The sequence below is a fragment of the Schistocerca gregaria genome, chromosome 5 (genome assembly GCF_023897955.1).
Source record: "Schistocerca gregaria isolate iqSchGreg1 chromosome 5, iqSchGreg1.2, whole genome shotgun sequence".
Classification (NCBI taxonomy): domain Eukaryota; kingdom Metazoa; phylum Arthropoda; class Insecta; order Orthoptera; family Acrididae; genus Schistocerca; species Schistocerca gregaria.
Window position 1 is genome coordinate 480,406,945 of NC_064924.1, and position 24,893 is coordinate 480,431,837.

General features: G+C 44.0%; 1 non-coding gene across 1 annotated transcript; it reads right to left on the minus strand.

Moving 5' to 3' along the window:
• Window positions 1–11,251: 11,251 nt before the first annotated feature.
• On the minus strand, window positions 11,252–11,326 carry Trnat-ugu (transfer RNA threonine (anticodon UGU)). The gene has a single exon. It is a non-coding gene; the product is annotated as a tRNA-Thr (tRNA).
• Between the last annotated feature and the right edge of the window lie 13,567 nt (window positions 11,327–24,893).

Sequence of the window (24,893 nt, forward strand, 5' to 3'; positions counted from 1 at the left end):
TCGGCTGCAGACCCTCGGCGAATTGGAAGCAGACTGACCGTCTCACACACTCCAACGTCTCCCACGCGAGCTCGTGGTCAGGAAAACCCAGAGATGAGACTTCCGCCACCAACCTAACACCAGTAACTTTCACACAAGGGGAGCAAACCTCTTTGCTACCTGAAAACTACAAGGGTTGACCATTCTGTACGACTACCGCTGATTCTCTGCAGCAGACTAAATCACCTTATAGCAAAATGATACACACCTACATTCATTCACTCACGCATGCCAGAGAGTTCTGTGTCACTGGAAAGCTATGAAAATGATAGTGAGAGGGGACTACAGGACCCAATTCAGCATACTCCTCAAGCCACCATACGACGTGTAGAGGAGGATACCATGTACCACTACTAGTTGTTCTGCAGTCAGCTGAACATACCTATTCTCTAAATTTCCTCAATAGAGCTGCTTGAAAAGAACATCGTCTTCCCTCAAGGGATTCCCATTTCAGTTCTAGAAGCATCTCCGCAAAAGTCTGTGATGACCCAATCTACCGGTAACAAATCTAGCGGCATGCTTTCGAATAGCTTCGATGTCTTCCTTTAATCCGACTTGTTGATAATCCTGAACACTCGAACAGTACTCAAGAATGCTTCACAGAAGTGTTCTTGCCAGGTCAGCAACACTTTCCTAGAATTCCTTCACTAGACTGAAGTCTATCACTCGCCTTCCCTACTACAGGCATTTCGTGCTCGTTCCATTTCATATCGCTGTACAACGATACACCTACGTATTTAATGGATTGACTGTGTCAGGCAGCACACCACTTATACTGCATTCGAACATTAAAGGACTGTTTATCCTACCAGTCGGTATGAAGATACATCTTCCTACATTTAGAGAAAACTGACACTCATCACACTAAATAGATAATTCTGCCTCAAAATCATACAGTATCCTTCTACAGTCACTTAACGACGTTACTTTCCCGTATGCTACAGTGTCATCAGGAAACAGCCGCAGATTTCCAGTCACCCTATGCGTCAGATCATACGAGGTGTACAACTTTGCTTCCACCGTTTTCTTCCCAACATTTGAGGCTTTAATGAAACAAATTGGTTACACATATTTTCCATCGCTGGCCACTACTTTCTCCCGTCTTCCTGGCAGTGTACGTATCCCGCGTCGAAAAAAATTCTTCATCTTTTGAAGCGATCCACGAATCGATCAAATTTGTGACTTCTTCACGAGATCGGAAGTGTTGGTCACCCAGGCCATGCGCCATTGATCTAAACAGGCGATAGAGGGAGGAATGTCTGGAGAATATGGCGGGTGGGGTAGGACTTCCCATTTTAACGTTTCCAAGTACGTTTTGACCTCTTGCAACGTGGGGTCGAGCGTTGTCGTGCTGCAAAATAACTTTATCGTACCTCTCGCTGTATTGCGGGCGTTTGTCTCTTAATGTTCTGCCAAAAAGCATTAATTGCGTTCGATAACGAGAACCTGTGATTGTTTCACTTCGTTTTAACACCTCATAGTACACGACGCCGAGCTGGTCCCAACAAATGCAGCCCGCATCTCGTGGTCGTGCGGTAGCGTTCTCGCTTCCAGCGCCCGGATTCCCGTGTTCGATTCCCGGTGGGGTCAGGGATTTTATCTCCCTCGTGATGGCTGGGTGTTGTGTGTTGCCCTTAGGTTGGTTAGGTTTAAGTAGTTCTAAGTTCTAGGGGACTGATGACCATAGATGTTAAGTCCCATAGTGCTCAGAGTCATTTGAACCATTTTGAACCCAACAAATGCAGAGAATGATCTTGGAGCCGTGAATATTCGGTTTGGCAGTCGACGTGAAAGTATGGCCGGGATACCCCATGAGTTTTTGCATTAGGGTTTTCGTAACGAACCCATTTTTCGTCCCTGGTCACAATGTGATACAGAAATCCCTTCCGTTTTTGCCTCTGAAGCAGATGTTCAGAAACACACAAACGCCGTTCAACGTCTCTTGGTTTCAGCTCACACGGAACCCAAATTCCTTCTTTCTGAATCATACCCATAGCCCTGAGACGTTTTGAAATGGCTTGCTGTGTCACTCCGACTGATCGTGCCAGTTCTTCTTGAGTCTAAAGGGAGTCTTCACTCAGCAATGTCTCCAATTCTGCATCTTCGAAAACATTCTTTCTTCCACCACTATGCCGGTCTACGACGTTAAAATCACCGTTCTTGAAGCGTTGAAACCACCCACGACACGTTCTTTCACTAATAGCGTTCTTACCAAGCCTACGTGAGAGCATTCGATGAGAGTCAGCCGCTGTTTTTTTCATATTTAAATACAACAGTAGCACCTCCCGCAAATGACGAGAATTAGGCTCGTAAACTGACATTTTTCAGCATGAACAACTTTATGATGAAGACACAAATCGGCTAATGTTTGAATGAGATTATGTTGACCGAGGTCCAAGTTAACTGCCTGACGTCTGCGATCTGTTTCTTTCGAGCGCTACTTACCGCTGTCGCCACCTATCGGCAAACGGCTCACAGCCTTCTCTGCTGCAACGCTTTGGGCAGACGTCCCGGCGCTTGATGTTACGCCGGAACAGCAGTAATATAAAAAGTCTCCTTACTCTGCGTTCAATTCCAACGAAAACTGTTGCATATGACTGTGGAATAGTAGAACAATGCGTGTAGCGTAAGAAATTTTATTATTCGTGCCACGAATTTCTTCACCTGCTCTATGCCGCGAACTTTAGTTCTTCTTTATCTGTGGGAACAATGAATCCCATTTAGTCATCCTTTTAATTTTTTGGTCTTTCATTGTCAACTAAATCTATAAATTCTTTCTTCAGAGTAGTGTACTAGAGCGCAAGAGTGCTCCTATTACACATCCATGTTGCATTCCTGACTACGCACTTGTATCTGATGAACACACGCCGTCGCTGACACCGTACTGGGTTCTGTTGCTTAAGAAGTCTCCGAGCCACTCACATATCTAGAAACTGTTCCGTATGCTGGGAGCTCCGTTAACAGTATGCAGTGGGGCTTCGTGCCAAACGCTTTTCGGAGTTCTAGGAATACGGAATCTGCCTTTCGCTCTGCATCCACAGTTCCCAGAATATCGTGTGAGAAAAGGGCAAGCGGGGTCGGCATGAGCGATGATTTCTAAATCAGTGCTGCTTTGTGGACAGAAGATTTTCCCTCCCATCGAAAATTACTATATTAGAACTTATAGTTTCCATCTGAAGCGTTCCAGTAACGTTAGACGCACTCACTTAAAACGCGAGGTCTGTAATACTTTCCGCATGTTTTAATTTTCGTTCCTGCACTCATTTTTCTTCATAAATTCTACAGTAGCGAGTTTTAAATCGAAGAACGATTCTTCTAGGCATTTCCCTGTGCTTAACAAACGTACGCCGGCAGCGGTGGTCTCGCGGTTCTAGGCGCGCAGTCCGGAACTGTGCGACTGCTACGGTCGCAGGTTCCAATCCTGCCTCGAGCATGGATGAGTGTGATGTCCTTAGGTTAGTTAGGTTTAAGTAGTTCTAAGTTCTAGGGGACTAATGACCACAGCAGTTGAGTCCCATAGTGCTCAGAGCCATTTGAACCATTTGAACAAACGTACTTTGCAGGTATGGGGTCCTGCACACTCGTGTGATATAGGGTGCCTATGAAGCTGTTTTCTCAGATAGCTAGACAACATTCAAGAAAATCATATTAATGGTGTTTATTATAGCAAATGAATTGATCGATACCTCACTTAGCTGATTCACAATGAGGTGTCGCAAGCAACTGGAGACATGCAAATAAACAGTGTCCTTCGAAATATACAATTTCCATGCAAGCAATTAATATAGATCACAAGTCACGGCTCGTCTTCCAGAGCGGCCGAGCTTGATGGAGCGGCGCTTATGTTCTCTTCGTGTAGGTGCCGCTCCTGTCGTGGTGTTGTTGTCAGCGTTCTATTGGCTGACGTCGGCTCACAGCCTTCTCTGCTGCAACGTTTTGGGCAGACGTCCCGGCGCTTGATGTTACGCCGGAACAGCAGTAATATAAAAAGTCTCCTTACTCTTCGTTCAATTCCAACGAAAACTGTTGCATATGACTGTGGAATAGTAGGACAATGCGTGTAGCGTAAGAAATTTTATTATTCGTGCCACGAATTTCTTCACCTGCTCTATGCCGGGAACTTTAGTTCTTTTTGATCTGTGGGAACAATGAATCCCATTTAGTCATCGTTTTAATGTTTTCGTCTTTCATTGTCAAGTAAATCTATAAATTCTTTTTTCAGAGCAGTGTACTATCGTTTCAGGCCAAATCTGCAGTACAAGTCGAGTATACGACTGCATAATTCATTATGTGATCAAAAGTATTCGGACACTTGACTGAAAATGACTTGCAAATTCGTGGCGCCCTCCATCGGTAATGTTGGGATTCAGTATGGTGTTGGCCCACTCTTAGCCTTCGTGACAGCTTCCAATGTAGCAGGCATACGTTCAATCAGGTGTTGGAAGGTTTCTTGGGGAATGGCAGCCCATTCTTCACAGAGTGCTGCACTGAGGAGAGGTATCGATGTCGGTCGGTGAGGCCTGGCACGAAGACGGCGTTCTAAAACATCCCAAACGTGTTCTATAGGATTCAGGTCAGGACTCTGTGCAGGCCAGTCCGTTACAGGTATGTCATTGTCGTGTAACCACTCCGCCACGGGTCGTCCATAATGAACAGGTGCTCCATCGTGTTGAAAGGTGCAATCGCCATCCGTGAATTGCTCTTCAACAGTGGGAAGCAAGAAGGTGGTTAAAACGTCAGTGTAGGCCTGTGCTGTGATAGTGGCACGCAAAACAAAAAAAGCATGCAAGTCCCCTCCATGAAAAACACGACCACACCCTAACACCACAACATCCGAACTTTACTGTTGGCACTACAAACGCTGGCAGATGATGTTCACCGGGGATTCACCAAACCCACAACCTGCCATCGGATCACCACATTGTGTACCGTGATTCGTCACTCCACCCAACGTTTTTCCACTGTTCAATTGTGCAATGTTTACGCTCGTTACACCAAGCGAGGCGTCGTTCGCAATTACCGCCGTGGTGTGTGGCTTATGAGCATGAAATCCAAGTTTTCTCACCTCCCGCCTGTCACAGTACTTGCAGTGGATCCTGATGCAGGTTGGAATTATTGTGCGATGGTTTGCATTGATGTCTGCGTATTACACATCACTACGCTTTTGTGCTGTACGTGTTCCTTCACGTTTCCACTTCACTATGACATCCGAAACAGTGGACCTAGGGATGTTTAGGAGTGTGTAAACCTCGCGTACAGACGCATGACACATGTGACACCGAATCACCTGACCACGTTCGAACTCCCTTACTTCACTGGAGCGCCCCATTCTGCTCCCTCACAATGTCTACTAACTACTCGAGATCGCTGATATGGAGTACCTGGCAGTAGGTGGCAGCACAATGGGAGTGTCCGGGTACTTTTGATCACATAGTGTAGTTATTGAGAATTCTCATCCTTCTCTTCTGTCCTTCCCATTCATTTTTAAAGCTTGTAGCGAGAGATCGCTAGCCTGCCTGTTTTTTTGCAAACAGCAAATGGACTAGTGAGAGTCCTTCATACCGCGATAAATAGCGAAGAATAAACAGCTCTGACACCACGGTTCTGCCGAGCTGAAGAGAGTTGTATCGACCGAAAAATGCTACACCGTAATACTCGATGAAATGTGGTGATGTACCTGGTACTTCCGAGAGGCACCGAGCAAGACCGAGAGAGAGCGTCGGCCTGCATGCGGTTCGAGCGCCAGGCAGACGTGCGATTTGGCACAACGTGACTGGTTGTATTTTAAATAATAGAATCCAGAACATTGTCCTCGACGGCGAATGTTCATCAGAGACAAGGGTATCTCCGAGCTGCCTCAGCAAAAGGTAATCGGACCACTTTTATTCTCCATGTACATAAATGATATGGCGGGTGGGGTGGGCTATAATGTACGGTTGTTTGCTGAAGACACTGTGGTGTACAGATATGTGTCAGCGTTGAGTGACTGTAGGAGGATACAAGGTGACTGAGAATTTTTTAGTTGGTGTGACAAATATGACAGCTTGCTCTAAATGTAGAGAAGTGTAAGTTAATGTAGATGAGTAGGAACAGCAGTCGTGTAACTTTGTAATAAAAAATTAGTAGTAAAATGGCTCTGAGCACTATGGGACTTGACATCTTAGGTCATCAGTCCCCTAGAACTTAGAACTACTTAAACCTAACTAACCTAAGGACATCACACACACCCACGCCCGAGGCAGGATTCGAACCTGCGACCGTAGCAGTCCTACGTTTCCGGACTGTAGCACCTAGAACCGCACGGCCACAGCGGCCTGCAATTAGTAGTATGCTGCTCGATACAATCACATTGATTGAATATCTAGGTACAACGTAGCAAAGCGAAGTGGAATGCAATGTGCACGTCACTTTGGTAGTAGGAGAGGCGAATACTCAACTTCGCTTCACTGGGAAAATTTTGGGAAAGTGTAGTTCATCTACGAAGGAGACAGCGTAAGGAATGCTAGTGTGATCAATTCTGGAGTACACCTCAAGTGTCCGAAATCCTCACCAAGCCGGATTAAAGAAGACAGCGAAGCTGTTCAGAGACGTGATGCTATATTTACCGGTAGATTCGATCATCATGCGAGTGATACGGAGGTGGTTCGACAACTCATTTGGGAATCCCTGGAGAAAGGACAATGCTCTTTTCGCGATACACTATTAGGAAAATTTATAGAACAGGCATTTGCAGCTGACTGGATAACGATTCTACTGTCGTCAACGTGTATTTCGCGTAAGGGCCGCGAAGACAAGAGAATTTAATTCTCTTACAGAGGAATATAGGGACTCGTGGTTCCATCGTTTCGTGGAACAGGAAAGGAAATTATTAACAGTGATACATGGAACTCTCCGCTATGCACCATACGGTGGGTTGTATGTACACTTTAAGATCAGCTTTTTTCTGTGCTCAAAATAAACTTACATAAGGACGAAATTTAGATCAACACATTCCACAGGCATAGAAATTCTGGAGTATCTGCATGGCAGCTCTCTTTAAAGCTGGTCATGGTGTAATACTTTCCATCCCTGTGTCAGTAGATTTTTGCAGAGTCATTCAGTTTTAGGCACTTGGGAAGACCTAGATTTTTGCGGTTCTTTATGTTTCCACCGATTTACCGCCAATAGTGAAATCGAACAATAACGTATCTGTTCGTCTATTCATGGTCAGTACTTTATCACTACCTGAAGCATATCCGCCTCTCCCATCCCCCCTTCAACCCATCCACCCGTCCCTCCGTCTCCCTTCGTTGCACCGTGCTGTTTACCGAGTAAGGGAGATGTGTATGTAAGCTGCTTTGGCTGCGGCGCTTGCTTGCTTGTCCGACCTGACGTGGCCACCGCATTCCAGCGACCTCCTTCGCTCCAGCCAGGCGGGCTGGACCGGTATTCCTGGGACAGAGCCCCTCGCTTTTTGCTGCCCCATTCATCCACGGGCGCGTCTGACCTCAGGATAAGCCGAGTCTCGCAGCACCGTCAGTCTGGCTGTCGTTGTACTCGCTCGTAATTATTGTTATAGCAAGGGCGACTGCTACCAGTCGTGTTGCCCTCGTTGGCTTGGAGTTGGAAGTCGACTCTTGGCACTCCACTAATTGGTTCATTCACACTAGGGACGTAACGGAGCTGGTTTTGTCGTAACCGAACTCAGAGACGGAGGCAGCGCTAGGGTTTTGTTACACTCGCAGTCGGAGTATTTATGTAACTATCATTTCTTAATAACGACGCTGTTTACCTAAATGATGCGCTATCATAAGCGCAGCAGTATCGTCGTTTTCTGCTCTTTGTTACATAAGAGCGAGAGATATAGTTTACGTCGTCAAGACAAAAACAAAATTTAAACATACACTCCTGGAAATTGAAATAAGAACACCGTGAATTCATTGTCCCAGGAAGGGGAAACTTTATTGACACATTCCTGGCGTCAGATACATCACATGATCACACTGACAGAACCACAGGCACATAGACACAGGCAACAGAGCATGCACAATGTCGGCACTAGTACAGTGTATATCCACCTTTCGTAGGCTGCTATTCTCCCATGGAGACGATCGTAGAGATGCTGGATGTAGTCCTGTGGAACGGCTTGCCATGCCATTTCCACCTGGCGCCTCAGTTGGACCAGCGTTCGTGCTGGACGTGCAGACCGCGTGAGACGACGCTTCATCCAGTCCCAAACATGCTCAATGGGGAACAGATCCGGAGATCTTGCTGGCCAGGGTAGTTGACTTACACCTTCTAGAGCACGTAGGGTGGCACGGGATACATGCGGACGTGCATTGTCCTGTTGGAACAGCAAGTTCCCTTGCCGGTCTAGGAATGGTAGAAAGATGGGTTCGATGACGGTTTGGATGTACCGTGCACTATTCAGTGTCCCCTCGACGATCACCAGAGGTGTACGGCCAGTGTAGGAGATCGCTCCCCACACCATGATGCCGGGTGTTGGCCCTGTGTGCCTCGGTCGTATGCAGTCCTGATTGTGGCGCTCACCTGCACGGCGCCAAACACGCATACGACCATCATTGGCACCAAGGCAGAAGTGACTCTCATCACTGAAGACGACACGTCTCCATTCGTCCCTCCATTCACGCCTGTCGCGACACCACTGGAGGCGGGCTGCACGATGTTGGGGCGTGAGCGGAAACGGCCTAACGGTGTGCGGGACCGTAGCCCAGCTTCATGGAGACGGTTGCGAATGGTCCTCGCCGATATCCCAGGAGCAACAGTGTCCCTAATTTGCTGGAAAGTGGCGGTGCGGTCCCCTACGGCACTGCGTAGGATCCTACGGTCTTGGCGTCCATCCGTGCGTCGCTGCGGTCCGGTCCCAGGTCGACGGGAACGTGCACCTTCCGCCGACCACTGGCGACAACATCGATGTGCTGTGGAGACCTCACGCCCCACGTGTTGAGCAATTCGGCGGTACGTCCACCCGGCCTCCCGCATGCCCACTATACGCCCTCGCTCAAAGTCCGTCAACTGCTCATACGGTTCACGTCCACGCTGTCGCGGCATGCTACCAGTGTTAAAGACTGCGTTGGAGCTCCGTATGCCACGGCAAACTGGCTGACACTGACGGCGGCGGTGCACAAATGCTGCGCAGCTAGCGCCATTCGACTGCCAACACCGCGGTTCCTGGAGTGTCCGCTGTGCCGTGCGTGTGATCATTGCTTGTAAAGCCCTCTCGCAGTGTCCGGAGCAAGTATGGTGGGTCTGACACACCGGTGTCAATGTGTTCTTTTTTCCATTTCCAGGGGTGTATGTTTGGTGTCATAAATTACCTAGCTCTTCTGTGGGTCAGATTACAGATACACTGCTCCCATCTGCATTACGAAGTGACTAACGCGGTTAAAGCTTCGTGGTGTACTGCTCCAGTTGCGGGTTGCCTGTCTGTAGGCTTCGAGGGGAACAGAAATTTGATTTTCAGCACGACAGATAATCAATGAAACTTCCTGGCAGATTAAAACTGTGTGCTTGGTCCGGCACACAGTTTTAATCTGCCAAGAAGTTTCATATCAGCGCACACTCCGCTGCAGAGTGAAAATCTCATTCTGGAAACATCCCCCAGGCTGTGGCTAAGCCATGTCTCCGCAATATCCTTTCTTTCATGAGTGCTAGTTCTGCAAGGTCCGCAGGAGAGCTTCTGTAAAGTTTGGAAGGTAGGAGTCGAGGTACTGGCAGAAGTAATGCTTTGAGGATGGGGCGTGAGTCGTGCTTGGGTAACTCAGTTCGCCGGTACGGTAGCTCAGCTTGTTCGGTCAGAGCGTTAGGTGCCCTCCGTAATAAAAAAAAACTGAGTTAATCGATCATCAACGAACTTAAGCAGATGTCTTACGACGTCCGCCAGGAGCAGATGCAACGAACAAAAGCGAACAAAATGAGATTTAAAAAAAAAAAAAAGAAGAAGAAGAAGAAGAAGTTGGTAGAGCACTTGCCCGTGAAAGGCAAAGGTCCAGAGGTCGAGTCTTGCTCCGGCACAGAGTTTTAATCTGCCAGGAAGTTTCATATCAGCGCACACTCCGCTGCAGAGTGAAAATCTCATTCTGCAGATAATTATTGGTTGAACTTAAATATTTGTAATGCTCTTTTAATCGATTCATTAAGAGGAACAATATTTTGTTAAATGTTTAACAAAATATGACATGGGTTACAGTTAGAAAGTGCCTCTTCGCCTTGATACAGTGCAACTCACAACACACAAATACTCAGATTATAATCACCCAATATTTGAGAAAGAGAACTTTCTGTGACTTGCAACAAATTTTTCACGTAACTTCAAAACCTTACGAAACTTTTCCTGCTTACGTCCTTACATGCTTAACGACAAACATTTAAAATCTTAACTCATTTGCCGGCCGTTGTGGCGTAGCGGTTCTAGGCGCTTCAGTCCGGAACCGCGCGACTGCTACGTTCGCAGGTTCGAATCCTGCCTCGGGCATGGATGTGTGTGATGTCCTTAGGTTAGTTAGGTTTGAGTAGTTCTAAGTTCTAGGCGACTGATGACCTCAGATGTTAAGTTCCGTAGTGCTCAGAGTCATTTGAACCATATTAACTCATTTGTAAAGTAATCAGAACTTTGAAGCTGTTTTACACACGAGAGTTCGATTCTGTACAGAATCGGCGGTTTACTGATACACTTATGAACTCCTGTCGTTTGACGTCACTATATGGTTTACAAATGTTTCCACTTATTAGTCTGTAAATTTATTAACGTACATTAAAGTGACAAAAATCATGAGATACCACCCAATATTGTGTTGGTCACCATTTTGCCCGGCTTAGTGCAGCAACTGCACGTGGCGTGTAGTTAACAAATCGTTGGAAGTCCACTGTAGAAATACTGAGCCATGTTACCACTATAGCCGTCCGTAACCGCGGAAGTGTTGTCGGTGCCGGATTTTGTGCATGAACTGACCTCTCGATTATCTCCCGTAATGATCGATGTGATTCATGTCAGGCGAGCTGAGTGCTCAAATCATTCGCTCGAATTGTCAAGACTATTCTTCCATCCAATAGTGAACAATTGTGTCCCGGTGACATGACGTCGTTGTTTGAGAACACGAAGTCTATGAATGGCTGCAGAGGCTCTGCAAGTGGCTGACGATAACCATTTCCGAAATTAGAATTATATTAATACCGTCAGTTGTGCACGGGCGTTGATATAGGTGAAAATCTGTGCCCCGACCGGGACTCGAACCCGGGATCTCCTGCTTACATGGCAGACGCTCTATCCATCTGAGCCACCGAGGGCACAGATGATAGTGCGACTGCAGGGACCATCTCGCGCTCGCCTCCCGCGAGACTCACATTCTCACCTTGTATGGCCACAGACTACATTCGTAGTGTCCCACCCCAACACACTCGTTACTCGTGGAAGACATTCTTCCAAACCCCGTAAGAATTCGGGGAATATGTGTGCATCCGCAGGGAAGAAGGAGGTCATGGTATCGCCAGGACTATATACTTATTCCGCCCGGGATTAGCCGAGCGGTCTTAGGCGCTGCAGTCATGGACTGTGCGGCTGGACCCGGCGGAGGTTCGAGTCCTCCCTCGGTCATGGGTGTGTGTGTTTGTCCTTAGGATAATTTAGGTTAAGTAGCGTTTAAGCTTAGGGACTGATGACCTTAGTAGCTAAGTCCCATAAGATTTCACACAGACATTTTTATATACTTATATCGATATGGTGTCTGTTTTTTCGGATATGTCCGAAAGAACAGACACCATATCCATATAAGTATAAAACCATTTCCAGTCAGTGATCGGTTCAGTTGGACAAGAGGACGCACTCCATTCCCTGTAAACACAGCCCACACCATTATGGCGCCACCAGCAGCTTACACAGTACTTTACTGACATGTTGGGTCCATGGCTTCATGGGGTCTGCGCCACACCCGAACCCTGCCATCACCTCTTATCAAATCGGTACTCATCTGATCAGGTCACGGTTTTACAGTCATCTAGGGTCCTACCGATAAGGTCCCGAGTTGAAGAGGGGCGCTGCAAACGATGCTGTGCTGACAGCAAAGGCTCTCGCGTCAGTCGTGTGATGCTATAGCCCATTAACATTGTTGCTTGTCTGTTAGCACTAACGACTATGCAAACGCTGCTGCACTCGGTCAGGCCGTCGGCCACTACGTTGCTCGTGGTGAGAGGTATGTATGAAATTTGGTATTCCCGGCACACTCTTGACACTGTGGATCTTGGGATATTACATTCCCCAAAGATTTCCGAAATGAAACGTTGGATGCATCTAGCTGCAATTACCATGCAATTGCCATAATCATGTCGGAAACCTTTTCACATGAATCATGTGATTAGAAATGACACCTCCTTCAACGCACTGCCCTTTTATACATTGTGTACACGATAGTACCTTCATCTACATATATGTGCATATCGCTATGCCATAACTTTTATCACCTCAGTGTATGTTTATCATAGATTGTGTAGGTGTCCACAGAACGAGGTTTCATGCAAAAGCTGGTACCACACGAAGGCAGCGCAAGTGAAGACCGTCGCTGCCAGATGCATCAACAAATCGGAGACGTCGGCGTAGTTCCCTTGCGCCACCACAAAAGCCCAGTCTCTATGTTATCACAGACCGCTTGTAACTATCGCTTACCACGACAGTATCGTCTCAGCACAAATCCGGAAGCTTGCTAACAGAAGAATTATTCAGAACCTTATATCAAGCTATAGACACTTTTTCTCTGATATGAAACTATCATTCTTCAATGAACGAAGTATTAAATGCTAAAAGTGTCAGTTAAAGCTTCTGATTCATGTCATCTGTGAGGTAACAATTTTTTCCAGAGATAAGTATTTGCTGTGCTCAAGTTTAAATAAATTACAAATAATCAGCGTGTATTGTGACATCACCTCGCCCTCCTCCTGAGGTAATCCAGACTTGCTACATTACAACACACAGATCTAAAGTAAATCCTGTACAGTTACTTGTTATAACCGTTGCTAATCAAACAAATATAATAGCTATTTCCAGGCTGAGAACATTCGTTATAGATATCGTTCTCTACTTGCTATAAATTTTCTCCTCTTAATCGTATAATTCTGACATTTTGATGGACACTTTTCGACAAACTGATTAACTTATCGTAGCTGGGCTTCACATCCAAGTAAATTTTTTAAAATAACGTCGTCGTCGACTTTGATTGTAAAATTATTTGTTTACGAAACCCTGCTCCAGGTAACTGAGTGGTCAGCGCGACAGAACGTCAATCCTAAGTGCCCGGGTTAGATTCTACACTGGGTCGGAGATTTTCTCCGCTCAGGACTGGGTGTTGTCCTAATCATCATCATTTCATCCACATCGACGCGCAAGTCGCTGAAGTGGCGTCAAATCGAAAGACTTGCACCCGGCGAACTGTCTACCCTACAGGAGGCCCTAGTCACACGACATTTATTTTACGACACCCTGTAGTGCACTTTCTGATCTGTGGCCAGCCTCAAGTCGAATTTTGCAGCGTTCCACTTGATAATAGCTCCAGCAGAAGTTATAGTTGTGGGGTTTTTGTAAATAAACATATTATGAGTCAAATCTGACCATGACGTCATTTCAAATTTTCGAATACGTTTTCTTATAGGAAGATCCACTGAGATTCCAAATTTAGTAGTGGCTCAGGTATGAGTATGATGTGTTCTGTTCATGGACTTGCAGCACTAGACAATTAAATACATTCCTACAACATTAAGACACCAGACATAATAAAATTCAGTTAAAATTGGAACTGAGAAGCGCTTCTATACATTTCGTGGATCTAAGTCAGACATTAGAACATGTATTCACCCAAAAAGTCTCAAACTTGCAACTTACATTATTCGAGTGTATCTTTGAAATCGAGCCACAGTCAAACTTATCACTCTCAGCAATGTATTTTGCTCTCACCTGAATGATAACTTCTATGAAAAAAAATTGTACATTATACCACTTCCGTGTGATATTCAATAGGAAGGCAACAGTAGTCCAAAACCTGGTGCACTATCCCATACGTTGCCAAAATTTCAGTTAACCTTGAAATCATGTTAAAGCATCACAACCACAGACTGAGCTTCGTAATAACAACAATGTATCTAAATTACCATTCATAAGTAAAAGACACTTGGCTCTGAGTTCATGGTAAAGCTTCACCATACAAACAACGTAGACAAATTATATATTGGTCAGTTCGGAAGAGCTATGGCTATTTGGTTGTTGGAACGTGAGAGAAGCTGGAACCTAGGAAACAAAGGTTCAATTTCTGTGAAAAATATTCTGTCAGAAAACCAGCTGCACGATGAATAATGCAACATAAATGATAAGCGTGTTTCCGCGTCTGAAAGAATCTGAAAGATGATTTCTATTCTAATATTGCATCAGCCGCATGAGTGCGCTAGTAGCACCAGTGTGAATATGCAAATCAGTTTTGCTTTAAAGACACCCTGTAAAGGTCGTGAGCGTAATTTACCTTTTAAATTGAACGTTGTGAGTTGATGTTAGTCAAGAATGCCTTTAAGACGACAAAGTCTCCAAAATCAGCACCCCACTGAGTTCGAGGTCGTGTAATAGGGCTACGAGAAGCTGGATGTTCCTTCTGCGGCGTGGCAGGAATGCAGCCACTGTACATGACTGCTGTCAGTGATGGTCAAGGGAACGTACCGTCGAAAGTAGACCGAGCTTCGAACGGTGTCGTAGCACTACCGATAGGAAACACCACCGTGTGACGTATGGCTCTGGTGCATCGTGCTGCACCTGCAGTAGCCACCACAATGATGCATGCAGCTGTTGCAAACCGGTAACTTCAAGACATCCTCGAGCTAGACACCCTCTAGCGTGCATTCCACTGACCCCAAACCACCGCCATTTGCGACTTCAGTGGTGTCAAGCGAGAGCTCATTGGAGGACAGGATGAAGGTCTGTTGTGTTTTCTGATGAAAGCTGGTTCCGCCTCGGTGCCAGTGATGGCAATGTGATGGTCACGAGGAAGCCCACTGAGGGCCTGCAACCAACCTGTCTGCATGCTAGATGCACTGGAGTCATTGTATGGGGTGTGGATTCGTTTGGTAGCAGAAGCACTGAAGCGGTTATACCATGCTCCTCGACTGCAAATTTGTACGTCAGTCTTGTGATTCGACATGCTGTGCTGCCATTCATGAACAGCATTCGATCGGTTGTTTTCCAACAACGCTCGTCCACATACCTCTGTTGTAACTCAGCATGTTCTACAGAGTGACGACATGTTGCCTTGGGCTGCTCAGTCACCAGATCTGTCTCCAATCAAGGACGTTTGGGACACTACACGGCGATAACTCGAGCCTCGTCCACATCCGGCATTAACCGTTGCTGTATTGACTGATCTTAAGCAGCAGGCATGAAAATCCACCATACAAACTAACATCCAGCACCTGTATAACGCAAAACAATCATGTTTTAATGCTTGCATTCAACATTCTGGGGATTACACAGGTTATTAAAGTACGATTATTTCAATTTGCATTAGCTTATCTCGCTCTTCCAAAGTTAATCACTTAAATATGTTACCTAGAGAAATCAATTCACACAAATTCTTTCCTTGACATTAATTACTTTTTGTTGTTGCGATTTTATTGGTAAATGTAATGATTTTCATAAAGTTTAAGAAAATAATACTTCTCATTTGGAACACCCTATATCTCCACATTATTACGTACAGTTTCGCCTCCTCAACAATGGTTATCGTTGGTTCATCACATACGCCTACAAGGCGCTGCGATTTCTGTCATCCATACCATCATAGGACTCCAGTCCCAGACTCATACAGTTATCAAGAGAGCGCCAGTCGGGTGTCAGTGGTGAGGACCTAGCTACACTCAAGAGTGCCATGAAAATATCATTGACAATAACACATTTATTGAGTAGTAATATAGGATTGTCTTCCAAAGCACGAAGCCACAGTCAAGCCGGCAATGCAGCACCTCATCAGTACAGCGAGGTTAGCATGCACTTATATTGCAGTGTCACCATGCCATTGAAATGTTGGGTGGCGGCTGTTACGTCACAGGCCGCCATCAACCGTGGACTACGACAGCCTCCAGCTCTATGTGTCGATCTCCAAGTGCTTTTGTGGACGTAGAAGCTTTGCACTCTGGAGTATCACCCCAGGTCCACCTGAAATGCTCGTTGAATCACAGGGGGCAACTCTCAGCCTACGTTTGGGAGACAGGAACCGGCAGTATCAGTATGCGCCACAGGAAAAGGATAAGCAGCAGCAGTGCTCACCCCCTCGAAGGTGGATGACGGACAGGGTATGGCTTACACAGATGAAGCCTCCAGCAGGGCAGGAGGATGGTGGCAGGCTCTGCGCCCCATCAGTGTTGCCTCAGACATTGGCAGTGCTGGTGGCGGCAGCGGCCAGACTCATGGTTCCATAGACGATTGAAGAAAGCTAGGCGTGCTGAGGTTCGACCTCCAAAGCCTCCGCACTCACTGGATAGATACAAATGACACAAGCGCTGAGACCATGCACTGGGCAATCGGCAATCGGCACTAAGCAATGGGACATTTGTTAAGAAGAGTGGGGTATTTACATTGGCGCTTCCCGTGTACTCTGTGGCAGTGGGATGGCTATGGAACCATGTGTCCTGGTTTTCCACCGCTGTCAGCTCTCCCAGTTATTTCAGACTTTTGCGACTTCATCTTTCAGAGGCCTTTCTCTGCTGGCTTGACACCAGATCACTTATTGCGTTGTACCTAGCCTTCCTCACAAACTCTCCTTTGTCAGTATAATGACAGCGTCTCTCAGCTTCCCAGTATGCTTCGCTTGCAGACTTGGGTGCTCTGTCATTCACCCATGTTAGGATAACTTCCATGTTTGCTACAACTCGCTCAGCATTTCCCTCAGCTGGCAGTCTACTGGTCACGGACAGAGGTAGTTCGACTTCTGGGAGCTGGCAAGGTAAAACTTGGCTGAATTTTCTGTGGCTTCTGGGGATATTATCCTGGAGTGTGACACTATTCATAGATAAGTCTGCTTTTATGTGAGGATGGATGTATTGTAACATCCACCTGTGGGCTACAGAAAATCCCCATGGCGCGATGGCAGTGAACCGTCAGCACCAGTTCAGCAGGTGGGGTTTACTGGCTACTGCGTTGTGGGACCAGTAACCCCACCACAACACCTCACAGGAGAACCATATCAGAACTTAATGTGGGTGACTCTGCCACCCCAGCTTAAAGAAAGGCTTTTTTTTGTATAGAGGGTAATGTGGCAACTAGATGACATTGCAATAATCTACTCCCACGTTTCTGTGTAGAGGTAACAAGGCAATACCTACTCTGGCTGACAGATCAGACAAGGTGGTCCAATGGATGGGCCACCCATTTACCAGATCGTCAACCTTCTAAATTTATACTTGTGTGGCCACCTGAAAATAGTTGTGTATCTGGAGCCAGTCACGAATGTACAGACATTGGAACAATCTATTCATGCTGCCTTTGAGGCCGTTCAGTTGTAGGCTGCCACGTTTGAACATGTGTGTCAGCTGCGGGCTACTTCAAACGCTTTGACTAATGGTGGCCACATTACAGATTGTCATGCATTGCTTTGTACTGTACATTCATGATGGGTTAATAAATACCACGTAGTATAAACGCAATGCTTTTCCAGCCATATGTCCATGTGACTTTTTACTTCTTATCCCCTGAGCAACAGTTTTCTACAGTTTCCCCCACTCAGTAAAGTCACTCTGTATACTAATATAGGTTGAAATAACGCTTTGTTATATAAGAGCTGTTACCATGGATTTTGTTGAAACGATGAGTCCCACACAATGCACTAATCTCTCCATTACTCACTGGACAATCCTTAGTTTTTGATTGACTGTCACATTAGAAGTCCATGACTCATTGCTAAAAGCAAAAAAAAAAAAAAAAAAAAAGAGAGAAGAAAAATGTTAGTTAACATGTGTCGTAAATTTTTCGTTTCTGACAAATAGGGGCTGAGGTTTGAAAACTCTAGTTAGCATATTAAAAACAATCCAGGCAATTTTTAACTTTTGTTTTATTTTTTCTTTCGAAAATAATTTACAACTGCCCTAGATTAAAAATCTAATGGAAGCTATGACACTGATGTATTTATTAATCACTATACTACTATATTGTCGATCAATATCTTGTTTCTCAGGTACTGATAGTACAGTGTTGAACTGAAGCATAGTCACAGTTTTCTTTCTCAAAAATCCTACATTAAATAGTAATTCATACTCATTGTTTCCTTTAAAACTTCGTTATGGCATTCAAATTGTCCATTCTGCTATATTAGTACTATACACCCACCAGTACTGGAACACCAACTTCTGACATACTTTCAATTCTGTTTTTAACCTACGATAGACTTTCTCTTATTACACAACAAAATTATTGGGAAATGCAGAAATTGGTGAGAAATTCAAATGGTTCACCCAATGAGCTACTTTTGCCTGGGACACTCTTCTTTTAGTCCATGGTCTCCTTCTTCCTGTAGTGTCACAAAACTGTTGGAGGTCCCATCCCAGACTTACATGGACTACCATAATTGCTTACAACCATTCCAAACTGATGTGGTCTGTCATAACTGTCAGACAGCAAGTAATGAGGCTTTTCACTTGTGCATATAAGCCCTGCAGTTAATCACTCTAGTTAGTTTTCAAAGCATTGTTGTTGTTCACAAGTACATTTTATTTGACAGATTTTTGGCTGAAAATCATCAGTGTTGGAATAGCAGAAGACATTGAGTTTATCACTATTCTTGAAGCAGGGAATGTACAGCAACATAGAGGGGAGATATTTACATGATAATCTGTCACTTGTAGAAAGTCAACTGGCCACATAATACAACCCAGAAGAGATGAGCATAAATATTTTCTCCAGCACCATCATAAGAACCAACAGCAGTAACAACAGAAGTTATGTTACCACGTAAGTAGTTACCATGATGGTGACACATCAGATATTCTGAGATTAAATATAGTATATGTTTAAAAATGAATAATGTTTCAAAGTGTATATGATGCAGTGCATTTTCCCATAGAAAGAATATTTCAGTTAACTGATAATGTAAAGAAAGCTGTCAGTGAGGTGGTAGAATGTACAATGTTGTGTAAAGTTCGCATGGGCATTGAACTGGATGACTCCATAGCTGCATGTGAACATGATCACAGACATATAGAATGTAGCATATGCAAAAGGCAATTCTTTGCTAAATATTGCTGTATGAGTTGAAAGATAAATGACTATATATATATATATATATATATATATATATATATATATATATATATATATATATATATATATTGAAGAGGTTGAAAAATCAAATTTTGATGTTTAATTTTGTTTTCTACTTCCAGTATGTGTATAATTTGCACTTGTGTCTATTACTATATTTCCCTATATTGGTTTTATGTATCAGACTTTATTCCACATTATCAAGGTGTGTGGAAGATGCATAAAAATGTTCTAACTTAAAACATGAAACCCAGAGTAGTTGCACTGAGCTAACAGAAGCATTGTAGCACACTCATATCTCTGTCACACCACTTTATTAACAATAGTTGTAAGGAAAGGCTTTTTGTTATAATCACACCTCCTGTAAAGAAAAATTGGTTCAGTGCAATGCACTTCAGTGCTCATATAAAAGTGAAATGAAATTGCTTGTGACATTGGAAAATATCTGTATTCAATTTATACTTTGTGACACACTCATATCTCAAGTTCATCACTTTATTAACAGTGAGAGAAGTGCATACATTACAACTCAATTGTATTTGTGCAGTATATATAGTATGCACATCTCAATAGCTACATCTCAATAGCCATAAAGAATACTGTTTGAGCGAATTGCACCTCGGTGCTCGTATAAAATATAAGTAGAGATTGATTATATACACCACGTACCATACTTTCATATTTCTATATAGACAAAGCAAGTGCAGTATACATATCTGTACAAATGTGTTTGACATATTCAAACATAAAGATGATGAATGAGAGGGGGAGGCGGTTAAGAACAGAAACAGAATTATTTTTAAGATATCAGATAAATTTTGTTTTTTAAATTTAACAGTCACTTTTATAACAGTCATTTTTATAGAAAATTATTTCAACAAAATATTCATTCCAATGTACAACCATATTCTGCATCTTTCAAACATCAGATATTAAATATCCATACAGGGTGATCAGAAACAGACTGAAAAGCTTTAAAGTGTGTTGCAGCAGAGGTTGCGCTAAGTAATAATTGTTAAGAAATAATTAGATATATTTTGCATTTTCCGTGGTAACTAGCACTGAATTTAGCCAGTCAGGTCGTCGCCTATACAGATTCAGACGATGTCACCAAATGTGTTCTTCGTTTGGTTTCCTCAGACTGAAGAAATGTACCTTTTGCTCACCTATCTTAAATTTGTCACTTACATAAAAGCCACATTGTAACTGATTTGAGCATTTGAACTACTGCTAAGTCACAAACGCAGAGCTGTCTGGGCATTACCGCGTTTTAGCGAGTGCAGGTGCTTGAATTTGAGCATACAACGACCTTATTGACTAACACCAAAGCTAAATAACTCGCAAATGGAGCAACGTTTCGATTTTTTTAACAATGATTTTTCATTACAACCTCTCCTGCAACACTTTAACAAGCTGTTTAGACTGTTTTTACAACTCTGTAGATGTATTCAGTTTTACAAAATGAGCATATAGTATGCCAAAATATTAAGGCAAACTTTTAAACAATAGCCTTACAGAGAAATTAATCATTCACATACCATACATTTAAAGATATAATAACTAAATATATATGGTATCGAACACCAACAGCATATAACGTCAAGAGTATCAAATTAATAAATACAGTTTCTTTATCTAAAACCTCTGAGTACATGTTACATTTATCGGTATTTTACTACACATAAATATATGAACCAAGGTCAGAAAGTGAATCTGCTATGACCATAAGGGCTTTGATTTTCGGTTTTTATTATGGGTACCGGCAACACTGAGTGGTAGAAGGGGATCGCCTGACCACAGTTGGAGTAGTAGCGTGAAGCCGTTTTTGGCACATTTTGTTAGTTCGGGTTGCCTACATCACGGGCAGGTATGCACTCAGGGGCAAACCTATTGCTCTCCTTTGATTGACACGTAAGTAACCTATTGTTCTCCTTTAATTCACAGGTCCTTAACCTATTTTTCGGCTAAAAGGATCCTTCCTTTTCATTGATAGGTCCTTAACTTATTGTTCCCCACCCCCTTCTCCCCACACCTCAGGAAACCGCCCCCCTCGCTGCTGCAGGTACACTTTTAAGTCTGCGTTATTGGAGTAGCCCCTCTGACTCTTATCAATTTGATTGACTATTTAATTAAATTGATCAATTAATTAACCTCTTCTCCTGTGGTAAACCCCTCCCCTCCCACCCCTCCCTCCCAGAAATTGGCGGGGAAAAGATTCAGTTGATTGGTCATTTGGAGGGAATTCGATTGTAGTGTATGAAAAATAGTTTGAACAATTTAGACATTTTCATGAATATTGTTTAGTTATTTATGGCAGTGTATGGGATATAGTTTATTTATTTAGTTAAAGAATTTGTCTGGAAATCGATTGCCATTTGCGGAATATTGTTTCAACACTTTAAATAATGTGTGGAATATTATTTATTTAAATCATATGGGGGATTCAAGGCAATGTGTGGAATATAGTTTATTTATTTAAAGAAATTTTCAGGATATTGATCACCACCCCTGCCACACCATCCCCACCCCCCTCGCCCCTCTCTTCTCCTCCACCCCTATACCTGGAAATTGGCAGTTCTGTGGTGGAGACGAAGGATATCATGAAGGGAAATTCAGGGGATATTGTTTTTTATAAAAAAAATCTGTTTGTGTGGTTTGGATTTCACTTGCTCATCATTCTCTGCTGTTTGTAAAGATGCAGGTGTTTTGAGAAGTAATTACATCGATATCATTTCTTTTTTTATTCCAATTGTGCAAGGATTACCATCATGAAACACACATCACACATGATTACACACAGTTAAAAATCTTTAGATCGTGAAGCACGCACCACCTGCCACACACTGTCCACTGGACCGCACAGGACACTACCACCCACACTCTCAGGAGTAAGAATGCACTGAAGCGACAATATGCCCATCTGCTGCTGAACCAGGCACAGGGGTCAGTTCAGCTCACACAAGTATGAGGTAGTGACGTCCCTTTGATGAATGACACCTGAGAAATACCTGTCATAATACACATTCACTTAGGCACCATAGCTGGCACAATGATGCAGAGCTGCAAGTCCAGCCCTATAGAAATCTGTTCCAGTGCTTCCTGGAATAGCTCATGGTGCATATTTCCTAGTGATCCTAATGGAACATGCTAGCTGCGTGTAGCTGTACATGAGTGTTTACCTGCCCAGCAAGGGTGATGGATCATCGCAAAATATTAATGTAGAGCATCACCACTGCAGGCACATCTAAGAGGTTCTCAATGTTATACTGACATCACATGGCTATGTAAAGAAGAGCCAAGTCGACCTCTCAGGAATTGTAAACTGTTACAAGAATAGTTAACAGTCGCTTTTGTAGGAGATTTCGTGATGTCTCAGCTTGTCTGCATGGAAATTCTTGTCCTAACAGAACCAGTTTACGAAAATAGCCCAGAATAGCACCGAATGCATTCTTATTGATGATCCTAATACAACTGAATTTACCCATCAATTTGCTGCTGCTGGTGTGGAAGCACTGACCATCTTTTTTTTCTGCAGACGAGACTTGCAGCGACAAAAATATTTTGTACAGATCGCCATATTGCACTGACAATTAAACCCTGCAAAGAGTGGTCTGCAGTTCGTCAGATACATCCCACTTACCCACTGTGCCACAGTGCAGTGCCGATGGAGGAAACTGTCACGGTAAACACGGCTCATAACCACAGCCGCAGACACATGTCAGCGAGAGAGAGAGGCCAGCTGGCCATGGACTAGTCCCCACCCCAGGAGGGTCTAAGTGGTGAAAGTTCAAAGGCTGTCAATACTCTCAGTGCAGACATTGTTGTATTGGATCTTCTCAAATTTCCACAGAGTATACACGCCACACATGCAATCTCAAAGGCAACTTAATGCAAACTGGGTATTAGTTCATTATTCACCCACCCAGGGGGAGCTGTGAACCAAATCGTCATCAGCTAGAAGCTTTCTCGGACTCTCCGAACTGGTGTACAAAGGATGGGTAACTAACGTCTCAGAACAAAGGCGTCCACTGAGATGGCCCTGACTTACTTGCTTCCTGCTATGCTTTCTACAGCCATCTCTAGACTCACAAGATTGGGAACTAGCCACATATTTATCAGTGCAACTACAATTAAATATTAGGATTGTTGCCACAGTCTGACACCGAGCAATATACTGGATATGTCTCGTCTTTACAACCATGGTTCTGGAACGAACCTCAGTATCTAAAGTGCACATAATTTTCTACATAACAAAAAAGTCTTTTATTCCCCTGACGGCTTTCGATATGCTTAATCTATACCTCACACACGATAGAACACGCAATAGCAGCCACCAGACACTCGTATATATACCGCAAAGACTGTTATACAAAGGCTGGATTGGTTCCCCTCTGCACGAAGGCATCACTGTTTCTGGCCCCGACCTATTTGCATCACTGGGCAGGTAAACACACGTGGACAGCTAGTTGCAGCTCGCATGTCCCATTAGGATCATTAGGAACAATGTACCATGAGCTATTTGGGGAAGCATAGGAACAGATTTCTATAGTGCTGGACCCGCAGCTCTGTGTCATCGCGCCAGCAACGGTTCCTAGGTGGACACGTATTTTGACAGGTATTTCTCAGGTATTATGTATCATAGGGATGCTGCCACTCAAGCTTGTGGGACCCGAACTGACACCTGCACGGGGTTCAGTAGCAGACAGCCACATAGTCACTTGATGGGGGCCGCTGATGCCGACTCCTGGGAGCGTCCTGTGTGGTTCAGTGGACAGGGCGTGGCAGGCGGTGCGTGCTTCACGATCGAAAGATTTTTAACTGTGTGTAATCACGTGTGATGTGTGTTTCACGATGGTATTACTTGCGCAATCGGAATAAAAAAAGAAATGCAATCGATGTAATTACTTCTCACGATACCTGCATCTTCCCAAACAGCAGAGAGTGATGAGCAAGTAAAATCCAAGCCTTACAGACTTTTATTTTATAAAAAGTAATATACCCTTGAATTTCCCTTCGTGAGATCCTTCCTCTCCACTGCAGTGCCGCCAGTTTCCAGGCAGAGGAGGGGAGGGAGAGAAGGGAGGGGGAAACGGGTCGGAATGAGGTGGTGGGGGTGGTGATCGATTTTCTGAAGTGTTCTTTAAATAAATAAATAAACTATATTCCGTACACTGCCTTGAATCCCCTAAATGGTTTAAATCAACAATATTCCACACATCGTCTAGATTGTTTAAACAATACTCCATACACAGCAATCGATTTCCAGATAAATTCTTTAACTAAATAAATAAACTATATTCCATACATTGCCATAAATAACTAAACAATATTCTGTACATTGTATAAATTGATCAAACAATTTTTCATACACTACAATCGAATTCCCTCGAAATGACCGATCAACTGAGTCTTTTTCCCGCCAATTTCTGGGAGAGAGGGGTGGGAGGGCGAGGGGTTTACCAGAGGAGAAGAGGTTAATTAATTGATAAATTTAATTAAGTAGCCAATCAAATTGAGAAGAGTGAGAGGGGCTAGGGGCTACTCCAATAACTCAGACTTAAAAGTGTACCTGCAGCAGCGA